An 18,256-nucleotide genomic window follows, 5' to 3' on the forward strand; every position below is an offset into this window, starting at 1 on the left:
CACACGCCCGTCAGGGACAGCAGAGGACAGGGAGGCCTGTTGGTCGCGTGCTCATGGATGAATCGCCATCAGCCCGTCCTAGCGTTCCTGCCTGTTGTTCCATCCCCAGGCTTAGTTTCTTTGGGAAGCTCACAGCATAGGAAAGACATCTCAAGTTTTCCTTCCTGGCTTTGAGGTACCAGGCTAAAAATCCCAAAGGGTTAAGCAGCTACAGGTGACACTGCATCAGAGGTGAGTCATGCAAAAAGTCCTCTCCTAGGGTTGTCATGAGAGAGCAGTTGCTGTGGTGCTTGTATACTCTGGCATCACAAGCTTGGCAGAAATCATAACCAGGCTTAGACTGAAGAAACACCACCCCCAAAGAGTTAGTTCACCTGAAATCCATATTTGTGATATGTCTGTTGCCCAGTGCGTTGCCCATCTTTTCACTCTCCTGCAGCTTCACCTGAGCAAACTCACCAAGCCCTTCAGTCAGGCTGATGCTTACAGGGACCCACAATGTACTGGAATAAATCCTGCCCAACTCAGGCTCATTCCCACCACCATCACCACAAATGGCAGCACCTTCCCCTTACCCTCTTGAGCCCCAAAATTCACAGCACCATCAGACAGGCAAGAAAATGAAGCAAAGTAGTAAGGCATGCAATATAGGAGCAATGGAAGGCTTCTATGCCTTCCATCTATGCCTTATGTTTTATTTTGGTATTAGACCCTCTAATACACGTTTCAGACATTCTTGCTGCATTGGTGTTGGACAAGGTAGGCACCACAGTGAAATCTTGCATGAGGCCTTTTCAATATTTTAACAAGAGAAGAAAATCCACACTCAACAAGTGACACTCCTTTTCTCCTGTCTGGATGTTACCAGGGACTACCAGAAGCTTGAGTAAAAAGGAGCAGAGATGCTGCAGTTAGGCTTTCAACTTATTCAGAGCAGCCAGCCTTTTACCTACACTGCATAAAAAATGCTCATCTCCCATCAGTAATGTGCTTCTAATTGCACAATTACTTTATTATGTAGCACTGGCAACAAAGAAGGGACTCTTCAAGCCATTTTACTCTCCAGAGCTACTGGGAGGACGAGGCGAACACCGGCTCCATGCAGCCATTCTGCCTGCATTAATCTAGTCTAAAGGCTGCTCATTTTTGGAGCTTCAAGTATTGTTTGTTCTTCCAAGTGGGATATAATAAAGTTATTGTGTAATTAGCAGAGTCTTGGCAGCTGTGACAGGTGTTTTAGTCACGAGGAAGAAAGCTCTCGCCCTTTACTGTGAATTCCTTCTGGCAGGTTCTGGCTTTTTTAATGTTACTCCCCGGGCCCGCGTGACTTTCCAGCTCTTGAGGTGCAAAGGCAAAATTCATCTCGTGATGCAAGATGCCTCTGTTGGGACTACACATGGTGTACTTCTCCAAACACAAAAGACAAATGGGCAATTTTGGTTTGAATGACTTTTGTTCCTTTGCAATGTCAGTTCATTGCAGACAAACCAGGAGGACTCGGTTTTGCATGATATGCACATTTCTTCAGCCACACCCTGCACTGCTGGTTGGTCCAGCTGTGGTGGGAAGGGGAAAGAACTCTGCTTTTCAAAATGCAGTTCAAATAAAACATCATAAAAATATCAACTGGTATAGACTGGTGCAAATAGTCTGAGGGAAGACCATAAAGATCTCCCTTGCAGTGGGAGAGGCTATTGAGGGCTTACTGCTTTCCTTAAGAAACCTAGGCATTGCTCCAAAGAATGGCACCTCATCAGGCAAGGGGATGTGAAAGGCCTCTCTGGTGAATTATAGTCAGGTTGGATGAGACTTTGAGCAGACTGGTCTCATGGAATGTGTCCCTGTCCATGGCAGGAAGGTTGGAGTCGCTGATCTTAAAGGTCCCTTCCAACTCAAACCACTCTGTGTTTCTGTGTGAAGGAAGTTTTCATTGCCCTTATATTGTGAGAGCAGAAACCCCACCTTTGTGGCAAGGAGCAAAGAGGATGTAACCAACCATGGTACAAACACCAGGCTGACACAGACCCTGCTGAGGATCTGCTTTCCAGAGACTCACAAGCCCCTGCCAGCATTTGACCCTTGCTGTTCTTGCTTGCTCAGCACCTCCTCATTTTTGGGGAACACAGATCATGGCAGTGTCCCTCTAGCACAGGCAGGTTGAAAGGGCACGGCTACATCTAAAAGAGCAGGGGACAATCCAGGAGGTTGGGTACTTGTGAAAATAAGCACAGCAAGCATCTATTAGCCAATGTTCTTGTGGCCATTTCCCAGGCAATAAACAGACACAGAGTTTGACCTTCTATACACTCCACAGGGTTGTTGTTTTTTTCTGTGGTTTACTTCTTAGGAGGACTTTCTTCATGTGTTATCTTAGTTTTATGCCCCAAACATATCCAAGATCTTTGAGGCATGAGGTAACCACATTTCAGCTGATCCACAGCTGCATCCTCACTCCTCACAATGCTCACAATGGACATTGTGTCCTCTGAATGGACTCAGCCTCTGAGTCATCCAGTTCAGGGTCAATGTCACCAAGCTTATCAATTTACAAGATCTGCCAACCCTCAAAAGCCTGAGAGCTGAACTCTGATTCTCCATCTCAACCCCTCCACATCTCTGCAAAAGTGGGAAAGCCCAAGAACTGCAAAGGCAGAGGCACCACAGGGAGAACAAGACATGTAAAGTGTGTTCTACCCTTGCAGGAATCCAGGGACAGTTTACTGCCTCCAACTGTACTTCCAGGTCTTGAAAAAAACTGAAATAAATCAGTCCCAGGAGTCCTAAGGAACACTTACAACACATTCACTGCATTAGCCTTCCAGCTTTCCAAAACAGTTCTGGTGATTGCAGGCACTGATTTGACATGCCCTAGAACATATAATTAATCCAAATATTCTCTAAAAGATATAATTTGATTAAAGGCAATTTTCAGTTGAGGACTTCTCCAAGTTTCTCCTATTAGGTTGTGGGGTTTTTGGGTTTGGTAGGGGAGTATAAATCTGGACAACATTAATTCCTACAGCCACAGTTGTTCTGCTTTATCCCATTAATTCTCCCATTCCCATTTCCTCTAGCTGGTCACTGCTGAGATCCAGTTCCCTCAAAGCCCACAGCCTCCGTGTTGTCACTCTGAGACTCAGATGAGTGCTGGACTCAATGTGCAAGCCTGAGACAAACTTTAAAAACACCGTGGATATCAAACAGCCACCAATCACTTTTATAGGTGTGACTATTGCCCTGACTCAAAACATACTCTGCCATTAGCAATTCCTGGAAATAAAGCAGCTACCTAAACTTCAAATTTTTAAATTTATCTTGGCAATAGCATATTTTTTTTTTTGCTTTTAAGTAGGCAAAGAGGTCCAGTTTTCTGATGTCTAATGCTGATGAATAGCTTTATTTGGAAGAATTCTCACTGGTTTCACCAGTGCATTTTCCAGGTAAGGGTAAAGGAAAAAAAAATTAAGCAGAAAAAAAAGAGAGTACAGATTTTAGAGATTTAACTTTACTTTCCATTTGACAGGGAAATGTGCAGAGAGAGATAGAAAAGAAGACAGTTTTGTATAGTAAAAATGTATAATAATAGACAAAAAGGTGGCTTGGAGTAATTCCTAACATACCATCGTGTGATTTTAAAACATTATATAAAATAATTCAGAGCTTTTCAGAACAGTGTCTGTTTTTGTGAATAACTCAGCCTGCATTATGGACAAACGTACTACAGATATTAGCTATAAAAAGGATCTATTTGTTAAAACTTTAAGAAGTCTGAAACAACTGAGCTCTTTTCCATGCTAACCTCATGCAGTTTTCCTGACAAGGAGGCAATTCCAGCAGCAGTGATGAAGGCACTCCATCACTCCTTTTCCCTGTGAGGAAAGGCTGGGGAGATGTTAGGGCTGCCCAGGGTTACCCCAAGGCAAGAAGCAGCCACTGCTCCAGCCCCTTCACAACACCAGTGGGAGAGTCAGCCACAATGACCTGGAAATCAGGACCAAATTCATCTGATGATCACCAAAGAGCAGTGAGGCAGCTTGGAAATGTTACTTTTGGAAATGCCACAAACAGCAATTCTGTTCTGCCTTCCCTCCCACATCTCCTCTACAGCCAACTCCTCTTTCCTGAGAAAAACACCTCACTCAAACACCACCATTCCCAGCCTCATCTCCACCCTCTGTTCTCCCCCAGCCTCCCAGCCAGGCTGCACTCCATCCATCCATCCATCCATCCATCCATCCATCCATCCATCCATCCATCCATCCATCCTTCCATCCCAGAAATGCTCCAACTTGTCTCATCTCTTTGCATCCACCCTGGCATTATCATCTCTGTAAACACTCCTCCAGATTCGCCCAAAATCTCTGCTTTTCAGAAAATCTCTCATTCTCTGTTCAGCACTGTTCCCCCTGGCTAAACTGGAGTTTGGCTTGGTGTTTGCCTTCACCTCCCTGTTTACCTGGAAGCCCTGTGAACAGGATACAGCTTTCAGTCCATTTCTGTGAATTGCCTGGTTCATTCACAGTGTTATACAAACAGCTTGTTACCCATGAAAAATAAAGCAAATAATAATAGTAATAAATAGCTTAGGGACCTCTGTTTGAAAGATCATATCATAGTGGGAAATTATTTATCAAGGCTAAGAGCTATACTTTATGATAAAACAAGCTCAGGAATATAGGGTACTGTATAAATAACCATAGATTAGAGAAGATAATGGTCACTTCTCACACATTTGTAACAGAATGAATGCCCCAAGGCAAACAGGTGAAGAAACAACAAAAACTCCAGCTTGGCATTACAGTAACCTCTGCAAAGCAACAAAAGCAACTGAAGGTGAAGAAAACATGACCTCTAAGGGAAAACTGAAAGAATTATGCTTTGTGTTCAGAGGAGAAGACTGAAGGGACACGTGATAACAGCCTTCAAACATGTAAAAGGTTGCAGCAAAGAGAAATATAATAGCTGTTCTCCACGTCCACTGGGGATAAATCAAGAAATAATAGGTTTAAATTGCACTGAGGGAGATTAGAGTGTGAATGTTCTCCCTGATGCCTCGCGGTACGGCTGGTTGAGCACTGGAACAGATAACCCAGGGATGCTGTGGGGGTTCAGCCACTGCCAGGCTGGGGAGGGAGAGGTTAAAGGAACTTCTTTCAAGGACAATTTAGCTGCAGGGAGTGATGCTCTCAGAGCCCTCACAGGCTGCAGCACTTTTTACCTGGAGCCAGAGCCCCTCAACATCTTCCCTTCCTGGTGCTTCCAAAGAAACTCCAAGGAGGGCTCTCTGCAGTGCTGCAGAATAGTTTGGGCAGCATCAGAGGCACTGTGGGTGTAGCTCTGGTCTCCAGCATGGTTTCAGAAAGGACAACTCCCTGCACATCCCAGGCCAAAAGCTCTGGACAGAAAACAACTTTTCTGAGGCACAGAGTGATGTGAGTGCTCAGGGCCACAGGGCAATCCCCTCTCCCCACCCACACCTCTGGGAGCTGTCGTGCAGAACACCATTTTTTGATCAAAAATGATCACTGCAAGAGCTAATTGTGCCATCTCCACTTTCCTTTGTAATATAAAGAAGCCATATAATTAACCTACTTAATTAGGAACTGTATATGACCCATAACTAGGGAAAAAAAAAAAAAAGCTCTCCTAATAAAGTGGGTCACCGTGTATTGTATAGCAAGCACAGACCTCATTAAATTCCAATATATAGTATATAAAATCCCTTCTTCCTCTGACTCCAAACCCCTGTTGGCACTTCCATATTTCCCCAATCATAATCCTAAATTCTGTTCTTCAAAAGGTCATATCACCAACTGGCAAGTAGATGATTCCAAGGCTACATCTCTCAGCCCAGCTTTAGAACTCAGAGCTACATGCACGCACATAAACAAGGGTAAAAATAACCTCAAACTTCAGCTTATCAGGAAAACAAACAAGTTTAAAAAGAAACTTAAAAAAATTACCAACCTTTTGTTGGAGCTGAAATCAACCCACACCCCAGGGCTGATCTCTGCACTAGCAATGAGAGGAACTGAAACTCATAAAAGAATAAGCGAAAGCACAATAAATACAATTAAAAATCCAGCCATGCTCAGAGCAAGATTGCATTTACTGTCTCATAAAGAGAGCCTTGTCCTTTCAGGCAAACAAAAGAAAATCAATTTCTTAATTTTTATTGACAGATGTGGGCAGGGAGCCAAGGCAGAGCTTGGTGCCTAGGCGGGGCCTGTTTGGAGCCAGCCTGCCACGGGCTCCAGCTTGTTCTCTGCCCTCCTACAATGGGAAGCAGCCACTTCTCATCCCCAGAGACACCAGTCCCAACCACAGTGTGGTCTATCATGTGGCATCTCTTCCCCTGAGCCACAGCAAACCCCTCACTTGTGCAAAACAATGGGCTTTTTCCAGACCTCCCTCCTAATTCCAGCACTCGGCGCCCTCTTTGTTGCCATCACCTCAACCCTGTCCAAGTAGCATTTCCCACATCCATACAGCTCAATTCTATCTCCATGGCCCAAATTCCCCCCAGCTATCCCTGCATGATGCCAATGGACCAGGAGGGCACTGCTGCAGAGGCTGGCTGGAACAGCACAACCCCTGCTTGAACACCACTGTGGCGGCTGAGGAGCTTGCAAAGGTGCCAGTCCCTTCTCTGCCATAGCCCAGGGCACACAGACTCTGACATCAGCTTTTGGGGAAACAGCACACTCAAAAAATCAAATCCTCGAGCTTTGCAGGCAGATGAAGACATCAAGAACATAAATCTGAACTCTTAAAGGGATAAACTCCAAATCCTCAGCCCCTCCAGTAAAAAAGGTAGGAGCAAACAGCAATCCCTTTTCCTTTCTCAACAACATGATGGGTTTGAGATCCTGATGATCTCAAGGAGATGAAGATCCCTCTGAACTTTATGGTAAAAGGAAGGGACAGGCCTGGGATCTCTGCACCCACCACTGCTTGGGTTGGACACGTGTCTCCTCCCCCACTTGCACCTTCCAGCCCCTTATACATTGCAGATGCATTATCATGTAAAAAAAGCTGTCAGATCCATTGTCAGTGGGCGATCCCTACACAGGCAATCCTTAAAGCACTTTCTTTCTTGATGCAACGCTGCCAAAATACTGCCATTTACAGAAGCCCCTTTCCAGCCTTACATATTGACATTTCCTTCTCTGATTTTTTCAGGGTGATTGCAGCAGGGAGAAGGCAGCTCTTGCTACAAAAGGGAGTGCATGAGGGCAGAGGAGGTGCAGCAGCCCTGTACATGCTCCCTTCACCCTTTCCAGCCTCCAGCCATCCTGGCAGTGCCCTTTGGAGCATCACTCCATCTGCTGTAGAGGATGTCCAAACTCCCTCACTCCTCCCATGTCCTTCCGTTACCACTCCTTCTCAAGTTTATTTATTGAGCTTAGACACCAATCCTATAAGCACTCACACTCAGGAATGGAAACATTAAGATCAAATCATATAAAATATAAAGTCAATGCATATGACAGCACAAATGCATAAATCCAGAAGAACAAGAAACAGAAAATGCTTACAGTAAAAATGGTAATACAATCTGATAATTAAAAAGGGTGGAATCTGACAAGCCAGAGCCATGCATAACAGCAAAGACGGCCAGCACTCACAGGAAAGCAAAGCAAGAATTTTTTTCATCTAGGCTTAAACTCCAGCCCAGTGTTACCAAACATTTTCATCTCAGAAAGTGTCCGACCAGCAAAGCAACTGCCAACAGACCACAGGATAACCAGAAGAATATTTTAGAACCTGCAATGCAAGGATTTGCTGACATCTGAGGGATTGACAAGCCAATACCTACTCCCATGCTATAACGTATGGGAAGTTGGTTCATTTGCCAAGATAAAAATATTTTCACTGCTGAGATCAGGTGAAACAACCAGCAAATAGTACAGGCAACAGGAGAGGGAGAAAAGTCATTTTTATTCAATTGTCACTGCGGGGAGGGAGATAGTGTTTGGTCTGGCAATGCTGGTGCTGGCATTCAGACCATACCCAGTCACCTTCCACCATTCCTCCCACCTATCTTCTCCCATCTGCTGGTAACAAGATGTTTTTCCCACTGCTGGGCATGCATGTTCCATGCAGGTTGTGTGGAGGAGCCAGCTGCAAACCAAACATCCATTCTTGCAGAGAAATGGATGCTGCTGTGATGACACCTTGGCATGGCAGAGGCAGCAGCAGCAGAGAAACTCGCACCTGGATAAGGCAGGAGGAGCAAGCAGGGACACCAGGAATGCAGCATGTGTGTGGCCAACATCCCTGCATGGCTCTGCTGCCCCAGCCCCAAGGCTGAGGTGCAGGAAGGGCTGGTGAGGCAGGATGGGTGGCTGTTGGGTACTGGATGCACTACAGTACATCAAAACAAATCCCTGTTGCCTTATCCTCAATGCACAATTCCCCCTCTAAGGGATCAGCTCCATTTGAAGAGCAGACCTCATTTCCTGCTCCCAGGTCTCCATCCAGCCCCATCAGCTCCAGAGCTGAGCAACATCCTGCCTGCCCCATATCACAGGCTTATTGCCATTCACCTTTTGCCACCCTTTGTTCCTCTTGACTAGATTTGCTTCTTTTTATTTCCCCCCCCCAAGCAAAGTCACCCAGCTGTCACCTCGGGGGCACCTTGAACTCCAGAGCAACACAGGCTTTACAAGGCAGGAGCCAGGCAGTGCCTGGGCAACGGCCTCACCAGCATCTATTAATCTCTTGGCTCACTCATCCCTATCACAGACACACCGTAAAAATGATATAAGCATTTCATTCGAACGGCGCTGCAGAGAGATTGGGAAGAGCATGGGGCCAATTGATTTCCAGTATGTCTGCTCTTTACCTCCAGGTATAAATACAACAGCAAAATCAATCGGAATAACATCATATCAGCTTTCTAATCTCTTCTGTTCGCGAGGCACGCTTTATATACTGCAGCATTTCCTACAGCTTCTCCACGGGAGCCTCCAGCACTTCCGCACCCCTCACGTGCAGCCACTTCCTTGCTCCTGGCCCCTCCTGTGACGAGCTTCAGGAGCTGCAGGTCCAAAGCACAGGTCTCCTTCTGCTCTGAAAGGATCTCCCAGAGGAACCTGCTGTGGCTGTGTAAGAGCAGTGCTCAGTGGCACCTGCTGAGCCCAGGGTCACATCAGCCCTTGTGAGAAGGGAGATGCTCGCCCGCTCACACCCCGCTGTGATGGACACCGATGGGCAGCCAGGCGTGCCCAGGTCCACTGAGGGGGACAGTCCCACTGACACAGGGACATGAGAAAGGCAGCAGCACCCTCGGGACCCCATGGCTGGATTTACCACACATGGCCCCGGTGCCATTTCACCTCCTCATGAGCATCCAGAGTGACACCACACAAAGACCCAAGCCTGGAGCAGGGCTACCTGCTCAGCACCAAGCAGACACATTTTCTTTCTGCATTTCTAATTTATCATCAGCCTAAGGCTTTTTATCTCTCTCCTGGCCTCCAGCCACTGAAGAGGGGGACTGTGACAAACTGATAAACACTCCCCCCAAGCCTTTGCTTGGATGAAAATGCAAATGAACCATGAGAATGAGGAAAGGGCTGCCTGACGAGGTGCTAAGGGGTCATCTTAAGCAAACTGCAGCTCAGCACCAAAGTGATGCTTTGATCCACCTCAAACCAAACCTTGGTGCCAGATAGAGAGGAAAGGAGAAGTGGTTTAATCATACAATCACAGAATGATTTGGGTTGGAAGGGATCTTAAAGATCATCTACTTCTGACCTCCCACCATGGGCAGGGATACCTTCCACTAGACCAAGTTGCTAAGAACATGCACATGGTGTGCATTAAGGTTGTGGCAACTGCATCATCCACACTGTGCCCAGCTCTGGGATGTGTTATCTAACCCAGTCAGTGTGGAGCTCCCTTAGCACAAGAGGACCCCCAGTGATATTTGGCAAGGGGGCTGCTGGCAGCTCCACCACCAGCATGTCCAGCTTGGTGCTGGATCACTGACCTGAGCCAAGAGCGTGATGCTGCAGGAGCCTGACCCTGTGCCAGGAAATGCTTAAAACAGTGAGAATCACCAAAGGCCTGAAAGCAAACAGCTGGGACCACTGCTGCCCTCCTGCCTGAGGCTTTTCCTGACCTTTGCAGAGACTGATGCCCAATGCTGCTTAATAAACACCATCCATGGAGCAAAAGCCCTGCCAGCAGCAGCTCTGCAGCACAAGCCAGGGCAGCAGAATATGCCTCCCACCAGCCAGGACCACTGCAGGCTGAGGACAAGCATTAGGCGTGTTTCTCATTAGCTCTGAGTCCACCAGCTGCCTCCAGCCCCCTCCCACCACTTCCCTTCCCATGCCTTGGCCACTGCAAGATCAGTCTTGGGTCATCTCGATCCACTTGGAAAGCTTAGCCGCCATGAGAGCAAACTGCTTGTCCTCTGGCTCCAATCTCTTCCTGAAATTAGTGCCAATGGAAGTGTCACTATCAATTTCATAATGTTATTGGATAAATGCAAAACTGGGCCAAGTCCCATATTCCTGACAGCCCATCAAAGTGGGGATTATGGGTAAGGAGACAGGCAGCCCTGGCAGGAAAGGCAAAGGCTCCAGATCAATTAGCCTGACAAGGCTATCTTGCAGCCACATCACCTCATGCTGACACCACTGCCTTCTCCCTGGAGCCCAGCTGCCCCTGCACCAAGATTTTATTTTTTCCAGTGGTAACCAGAATCCTTCCAAGCCCAGGGAGCTGCACATCCCCTCTCCAAATATCCAGTTTATGAGACTCTCAAGACACTGGGGGATTTTGCAGTCATAAAAAGACATTAATTTTCAGGCCTCCTTGTTTTGGTTTAATATTCTGTCAAGCTAAAAAAAAAATAAAATTATCAGCCATTAAACAAAAAAAGTGCCTTACTTTGCATTGCTCAGAGGTTTCAAATGGAAGGAGTGATCAAAATGTAAAGTACCTGGCACAACACATGTTTTGTCTTTGCAGTGTGTTTTTCTTCTTGGTTTTCTTTCAAGATCCTGCTTGGACCATGAAAGTAAACTGGTCAGTACCATCTGGTTCTCATGCAGTAATTAATAGTGCTTGTAATTTTTCAAACAAAAATAGTCTTCAGCTGTAGCTTTTTTGGTCAACTTTTGACCTTTTTGTTTTGAAATGGAATTTTTATGAAAACACTGAGCAGCCATCAAGGCTGCAGATGCCAATGAGTTCACTTCCAGCAGACACCTCATGTGTCCAGTCACTGCCAGCAAGCAGGCGGCTGCATTTACTCAGGGTGCAAATTTGTAGACTCAAATTAAAAATCAGACTTGTGATGTTTGCTTTCAGGCCAAAAGATAAATCCTTACATGGTCAAAAAAATAATAAAAATCCTTGCACTCATAGTTTGCCTCAGTTCACGCATGAGGGCAATGAAAATTTAAAACTTACACTTCTCAAAAAGTCAATGCACTTTTTTTCCCTCCACAGCCCTCCTTGAGATGATCTCCAGCAGTGATATCAGTCTCTCAGATTTATTCTATCCCAAGATAAATAGTGTGTTGCTTACAGAATCAAAACGTATTTAACTTGTATAATGGTTTAAATCCCGAATCTGCTCCCGTAATATTATGAGACTCTTCTGGAATATGAAGTCCATGTCAGAAATATCCATGAACAAATAAACAAATCCTTTTTCCTTCATGCTGAACAACTGGAAGTGGAAGTAAGGCTGGGGTTTAGGTAGCCCTGGTGCTCCCTAGCCCAGGATGCTCACATCCATAACTGTCAGGTGTGTGTTAAGCTTTGCTACAAGGCCCAGAATCAACAAGAAATGAGTTTTGGAGGTTTCTACAAAAACCTTTGTAGACTTAAAGAGTAGAGGGAAGCCCTTGACATTCTCCAGGCAGAACTGATGGGAAAGGAACTGATACTTTTTGGCTCAACTATTACCAACTGCTGCATCCATGCACTGGTGTTTTCCAGGATGTCGTGCCTTTCTCCAAAATTTATAGCCCTTGGTCATAAAGGTGATGGTTTTGTTTAAAAGTCACAGAAGTAGTCCCTGGAGAAAGGCTCTGAAATCACAGCTTTCTGAGGGCTGACAGCTCATTTGTAAAGTGTTGCAGTTTTGGGGTTTCCACTGGCCTTGCTGAGACCCTCATTAGCTTTGAGAGAGATTCTGCGAACAGGGAGATAAAACAAGCAAGGAATAAAAGGTTGGGAGATGTGGAGAAGGATGTAACACAGCTCCCCACTCAGAGAACTTGCCGCATTGTCGATCCACCAGCCCAAACAACCCCTGTAATAAATTAGAGAGCCATTCATTGAAATGGCTCCCTCTGTCCCCACACTGACAGTTAATCTGTAATTCAGATAGATCTGTCAGAAGGCAAGAGTCCAGCATACAAAATAATTAATTCCTCTCCAAGGTCTGGAGATATTTCCCTTTCTAAAGAGCACAGCACACTCCCCTCCTCACCGGTGAGCTCCAGGCATGGACGTGGCTCCTGCTGGAGGTCAGAGAGGAACAATACTTGCATTTCAATACAGATGCTCACAAATGCATCACCTGTCACCTCAATGCTGGGCTGGCAGTCCTGGGGTGGGACTTGCTCACAGACCTTGCAAGGAGCTTGCTTTGTATCTCCCAGTGCCTTCCTGCTCCCGCAGTGCCCAGCCAGAAACTCTTGGTCTCTTGCCCCACGTCAGCTCAACACTAATGCTGTTCAAGAGCCATTTTTCTGCATCAAGAGTCTAAATCATCAATTAAAACAAGTAGAAATGCAGCATCTACTGATTCTGCTTGATAAAAAAAGCAGCTAGTGCCCAACATGAGTGTGGAGGTTGGGGCAGAGCACATCTCTCCCAGCTTCCCCAAGAGGAGTCACTCCCAGATCCACCTCTGTCCTCTACAACATCAGGAGAAAACCAGGACAGTGGCTTCTTGCTGGAAGACACCAGTGGAACAGAGCAGCTTGGGAAAAGAAACAAAGGGTGGGAGTCAACCACATGGACATGCTTCAGTGGGTGGTTGGGGAATGGGGACAAGTCACATGAAGCCCCATGTGAGACCAGCAGCACCTGAATGTGGTGCCAGCCCTGGAGGCAGGGCAATCAAAACAAATATCTTCCTTTTGCCAGGACAGAGGCATGAAGAAGGGGAAAAATGCTAAAAAGGACTCATGAGTGGATGCAAGAGATTGGTATCACAACAGTCATCATGGGCATGGTCGGCACAAGCAATGACCTGGCAATATTAAATGACATTAAAGAAAGATCTTCAGATTCAAATCTTTCTGATTCTTGCAGCCTCAGCCACCAGCTTTTAAAGCATGAGTGCATAAGAAGCACCACCAGCCAAATCCCTGTCTCTCTACACATATTTCACATCCTTCTCCCCCAGCTATTTCATCAAAATCCCCAAGGCAGGTGGGAGGGAAGCTGCCTCACGTTAGCCTGTGAGCCACAGGGGCAGGGAAAGATGGGGCGTTCAGCATTTACCTCCTTGAGGCAGTGCTGTCTCCCTGCTCCACACCCCATGCCCCCAAAACACATCCCTGGCTCGACAGCTCTGTAGCTCCCGACAAGTGACACAGCAACACATCCACTCTGGGAAGCCAGACCTGAAGACATGTGGAGGTCGAGTGACTTCTCCATCTGCACCACCAAGGAAGCAGAAAGAAGTAGGATAAACAGCATCCTCACCCACAGCATGGTAATAAGGGGGGGAAAATAGAAATGTGATCGTGCACAGGGATGGTGGCTTTCTGGTTGAGGGTAACACGTGTCTGCCTAGCATTCAGGCCAAGTGCCCCTTGTAGAAAGCCCACTTCAGGCTGCCCAGACCATCCTGCAGCAGACCCTGCCAAACCCATTCCCAAATTCACCTGCTTGGAGTACCCATGGGAATGGTAACATCCCACAGACCATGGCTCGAGTGTGCAGACAGCACAAGCAGGCAGCTGGAAGGCAGCACAAGGCAGGGAAAGCTGTGCTGGTGGGGGCTGCTGGACCACAACCAAGTCCCTTTCTAGAAGCAGCTATCAAGTCTCTGCAGAAGTAGTGGAATGGAGCCACTTTTCATCCTACCTCTCAAGGAAATCATCGCTGCTGTTACGCAGACACAATTATGTCTCCAGAGCCTTTTAACTGCAGCTCTTTAGAGATGAGTGGGTTGATAGAAATCTATTCACAGGACTGACATCGCTTGGCTGGGTAAGGACACTGCCACTGAGTCAGTGGCTGGGGAGGGATCACAAAATAAGACTGGTGATGGGGGAAGTCCTAGGCATTGCCAAGGCATCATTTCCTGGGGTATCTGCCTCTAGTCCCTTGATGACAGCGGCAAGGCCAACTTCTCATTTTATTCTTCTAGAACTTTCTTTCAAAGAAAAACAAAGTAATAATATTGGAAAGCTCCTTTCCTTTGGTTCATGTACTCCCCCTCTGGAGGGGCCATCACTAGGAGATGGGTGGCTGCACATGTGTGTCACAGGCAGCAGGGCAATGCAGAGCAACATAAGGCTGTCTCTTCCCCAGCACCCCGACTCTCCAGGTAGCCCTAAACAATGCCAGGATTTGAGCACATGGCAAATGAGAGCTTGGCCATCGGTGTCTCGGTCACCTTGCCAAATCTGAGTCTGGAGCAGAGGGCTGCAGGAAGCTCGTGCTGTGGGACCCTTGAACTGCATTGCAGAGCCCTCTCTGAGCCTGGCAGAGAGGCCGGGGGCTGCTTTATCATATCCGCCATCTGCTTGTTTGCTTTGCCATCCTCTGCTCCTCCTGGCTACGCTCACAGACTCCTACCTGTTCTCCAAAAGCTTTGCTGGGTCTCAGTAAACAAACCACAGGCAGGGACAAAAATAGGGAGGGTAAAGGCAAGGGAAGGGGGGAAGAGGGAAGAGAATAAAAATTTAATTAAAGGCACTTTTTCTTCAGGGCCTCAGAAAATTTACAAATTCATAAATCACTTAGTAAATGCCCTGAGCGGTTGCTATGCCAGGCTGCCTACCAGTCCCACCAGGAGGGCCATAAAGCACGAGCACAGAGCTCGGCAGCTCCCTCCTTCCACCTCCACCCTGCAACATCAGGCAACCTTGAGCAGCTTGTCAAGCCTGTGACAAGTGTTTCTGCAACCAGGAGCAATCAATCTGCAGCCCCATTAGCAGCGGTGCGGGGAGCTGCTCGTTTCACCTGCAGCTGTGATACAATGAGAGCTTGGAGAAGGGTGGGAAGTGGGGGGGACAAAAGTCATGGCAAAGTGGGACCAGAAGACCCCCAGGATATTTTGCTGGAAACACACAGTTCTTCAAAAGCACGTTTTCTAATGTGAATGGTCAAAGAAGCAGCATAACCCAAGAGGTGGGTGCAGAGGGGTTTCCGCTGGCCACTGACTATCTGAGGGCGTTACAGAGAAAACCCAGCTTCTGATAATTCCCAAACAAATCAACCCAGCCTTTTTTCCCACAGCTGGGAGGAATCTTCACCAGGGGATTCACGCATGCTGTCCAGCCCCAATGTTCTTCTCACAAGGCTACAAAGATAGAGAAGCATCCTCTGCCAAACAGAGGCAAGAGCGAGCCGCTTCCCCGCGTTCCTCCTTCGGCACGCGGCGAGAACAGACTGAACGTCCAGCACTCGGGGGTGGTGCACAGCTCTGCTATATTTAACACAGCTCTCAGCACAGTCTCTGCTAGTGTGATGAACCAACACATCTTTGCCAGCAGCCTATCAGAAGAAAGCTTGGAATGACAGAATCGGGAGTATTTTTCACCCTTTAGTCAGAACTTTGAAGGTGGGAGTGGAGTCTTTTCTCAGCAGTGTGGTCAAGTCTCAGCCCTCCCTGCTAAGAAGCAGGTGATTGGTAAAATGTTAACAAAACCTTGCTGGCTTTCCTTCAAGATGGGCTTTAGTGGCTGAAATGGAAAGTTTATCACACAGAAAGAGACTGGGACATAAATTCATTTGCCAAACTATATGATTGTCTAAATTGCAGCCAGAAATATAACAGGTCAAGAGAAGCTTTCAGAATCACTCAATCTACCACAGGCTATACTTTGAACTGTATCAGCTATTGACCCATCTAGTAACACCTATTTTCCAAGAGACTGAGTCAAGTGGGATAGACCTGGTATTACCAGGAATCTGGGACAGATAAAGGGTCATTCTGGCAGAAAGGTGAAGACAGAACTGCTTTGAAGATGCATCACCCACCTTTGCCATTTCTAAAGACAGGCTGAACACCCAAGTCTTTCTAGGAAACTGCAAGAATCTCACATCTCCATTTAAGCAACTACAGAGCTTTGCTTCAGGTAATGAGTAGAACAAGAGTTGAAAACTGAGACAGGAGTGTCTAATGGGAAATGCTGGGAGCCAGCCAATCCTCCAGACCTCCCTCGCCAAACTCTCCAAATCATGGTTTGAAACACTCAGGACAAATATAGAATACTTGACAAAAATTCTCAGCACCTTACAAAGAAGGGTGTCAACAGTTCACTCTGAGGGTTTGCTTTGTGTTTCTAGATCATCTGCTCAAGGATGAAACCCTGCTAGGCAGAGGAGGCAGCACAACAGATGCCATGGCATCCATGAATACCTTGGCACTGGATGGGCACAGACAGCCACTGGGGCTGGTTCACCCACAGCTCAGCTCCCTTTGTCCTGCTGGAACAGGAACCACAGGAGCTCAACCAGAGGCAGGTCTGAGTCGCACTGTTTTCATATATTCATTTTCATTATTTTATTAACCTCTTTTTTCCAAGGCTGCTCTCCAACTTTAGGATGCAATGTTTGGAAAGCTGCAGAGTATGGAGACTAGCAATCAAGCTTTCACAGGAAGAAGCAGCAGCTCACCATGCAAATGACTCCTCTGTCAGGAACAGAGGTGAAGGGGACAAGGAGTTCAGAGCAGGGTCCTGGCCATATAACTGATGTGTCTCCTGTTGTGCAGAAGCATCATGATAACATCCATGGCTATGGGCTGGTTGTGCATCCATCTGCCTACACAGATGGATGTTACACAGTTATTTACAACACCAAAGTATGTATTATTTTATTTATCTAAGCAGTCTCTCGCTACTTCTATTTCTCTTTCTGCAAAGCTATAATATTTATCTCTACTTTAAGACAATGCAGCTACTTTTTTCCACAGAATTCCCAAATTAGGGCAGTTCCCAGGGGACATGGCTCCCTCCCCCCATGTCCTCACTGCAGTTCAGGGTGGTGGGGTGGGACAGGGATGGTGGCAGTGGCTGTGGGAAGGTGGGCAGGCAGGACTCATCCCTGTGTGCGTGAGGATGTCTGTGACAGCAGGCAGGGTTCAGGCTTAGAAGTGTGGAATATGCTGCCACAGGGTATTTCTTTTTCAGTGTAAGCTGGGATGGCAGCTAACCCAGCTTTCTCCTTCTACCTGCCTAGTCCAATCTCTCTCTTTCCACGGCACTCTGTACACACAGGAATGCACAAACCTGGCAACGCTCTGTTCTCACTCACACTCAGATAACTCTGCTGGGGATGACCATGCCTGGCACCTCTCAAGGTTGAGCCCCTGTTTTTCCCTACGGGCAAGCTCACACCTCCTATCATCACCCCTTATATCACCATTTCTCCAGTGGGCAGCAAGGGCAGATCTTTCAGGAGTCAGCAGCAAAGACCAACCCCCTCACCAGCATAAGCAATGAGCATACTCCAAACCCACAGACAAGGGAGGTGGTGCTCAGCTCTGCATCCCCCCCACTCCTCTATTTGTGGCAATACCTTCTGCTTTATCCTTCTCTTTTTTTCCCCTTGAAGAGTGGAAAAAAAATGCAAATAGGAGCTTATAAATTATCAATTCTTGATTGATTTTGCTGAGAAAAGCACATAAAACAATCGCACAACAGAGGAGAAGAATAATTTAGCATTTCAAGTGGGGAATGGTGATGTTGCTGAGACAGCTCTATGCAGGCAGAGTACTCTCAAGCCACCCAGCAGGATCTCCCCACTCCAGCCTCCTCCTCCTGTCCTTTGAAAGCACACAAACAAAGCCATAACCTTGTCTAGCAGATGCCTCAAAACACAGAAATCTGTATTTCCATTAGCAGGACAATGCCCTTCCAAGACAGTTACCTGAGAGTACACACACATGAATGCAGCTCCCTGCACACAGGCTTTCACCAAGATCTTGTGGTTTGACAGTCCAGGATGGAGCCACAGCATGCAAAATTACTGCCAGCAGAGCAAGACTTCTGCATGAAAGACTACAGTGTCAGCCCCAGAAGCTGGATGCTCTTAGGCA

General features: G+C 46.9%; 1 protein-coding gene across 3 annotated transcripts in view; it reads right to left on the reverse strand.

The window, feature by feature from the left end:
• The window catches only part of NTRK3 (neurotrophic receptor tyrosine kinase 3), a 218,569-nt gene that overhangs the window by 105,774 nt on the left and 94,539 nt on the right, over positions 1-18,256 (reverse strand). The window lies entirely within an intron of this gene.

The sequence above is a fragment of the Agelaius tricolor genome, unplaced genomic scaffold (assembly GCF_023055355.1).
Source record: "Agelaius tricolor isolate 1412-34295 unplaced genomic scaffold, bAgeTri1.0.p SCAF_16, whole genome shotgun sequence".
Lineage (NCBI taxonomy): Eukaryota > Metazoa > Chordata > Aves > Passeriformes > Icteridae > Agelaius > Agelaius tricolor.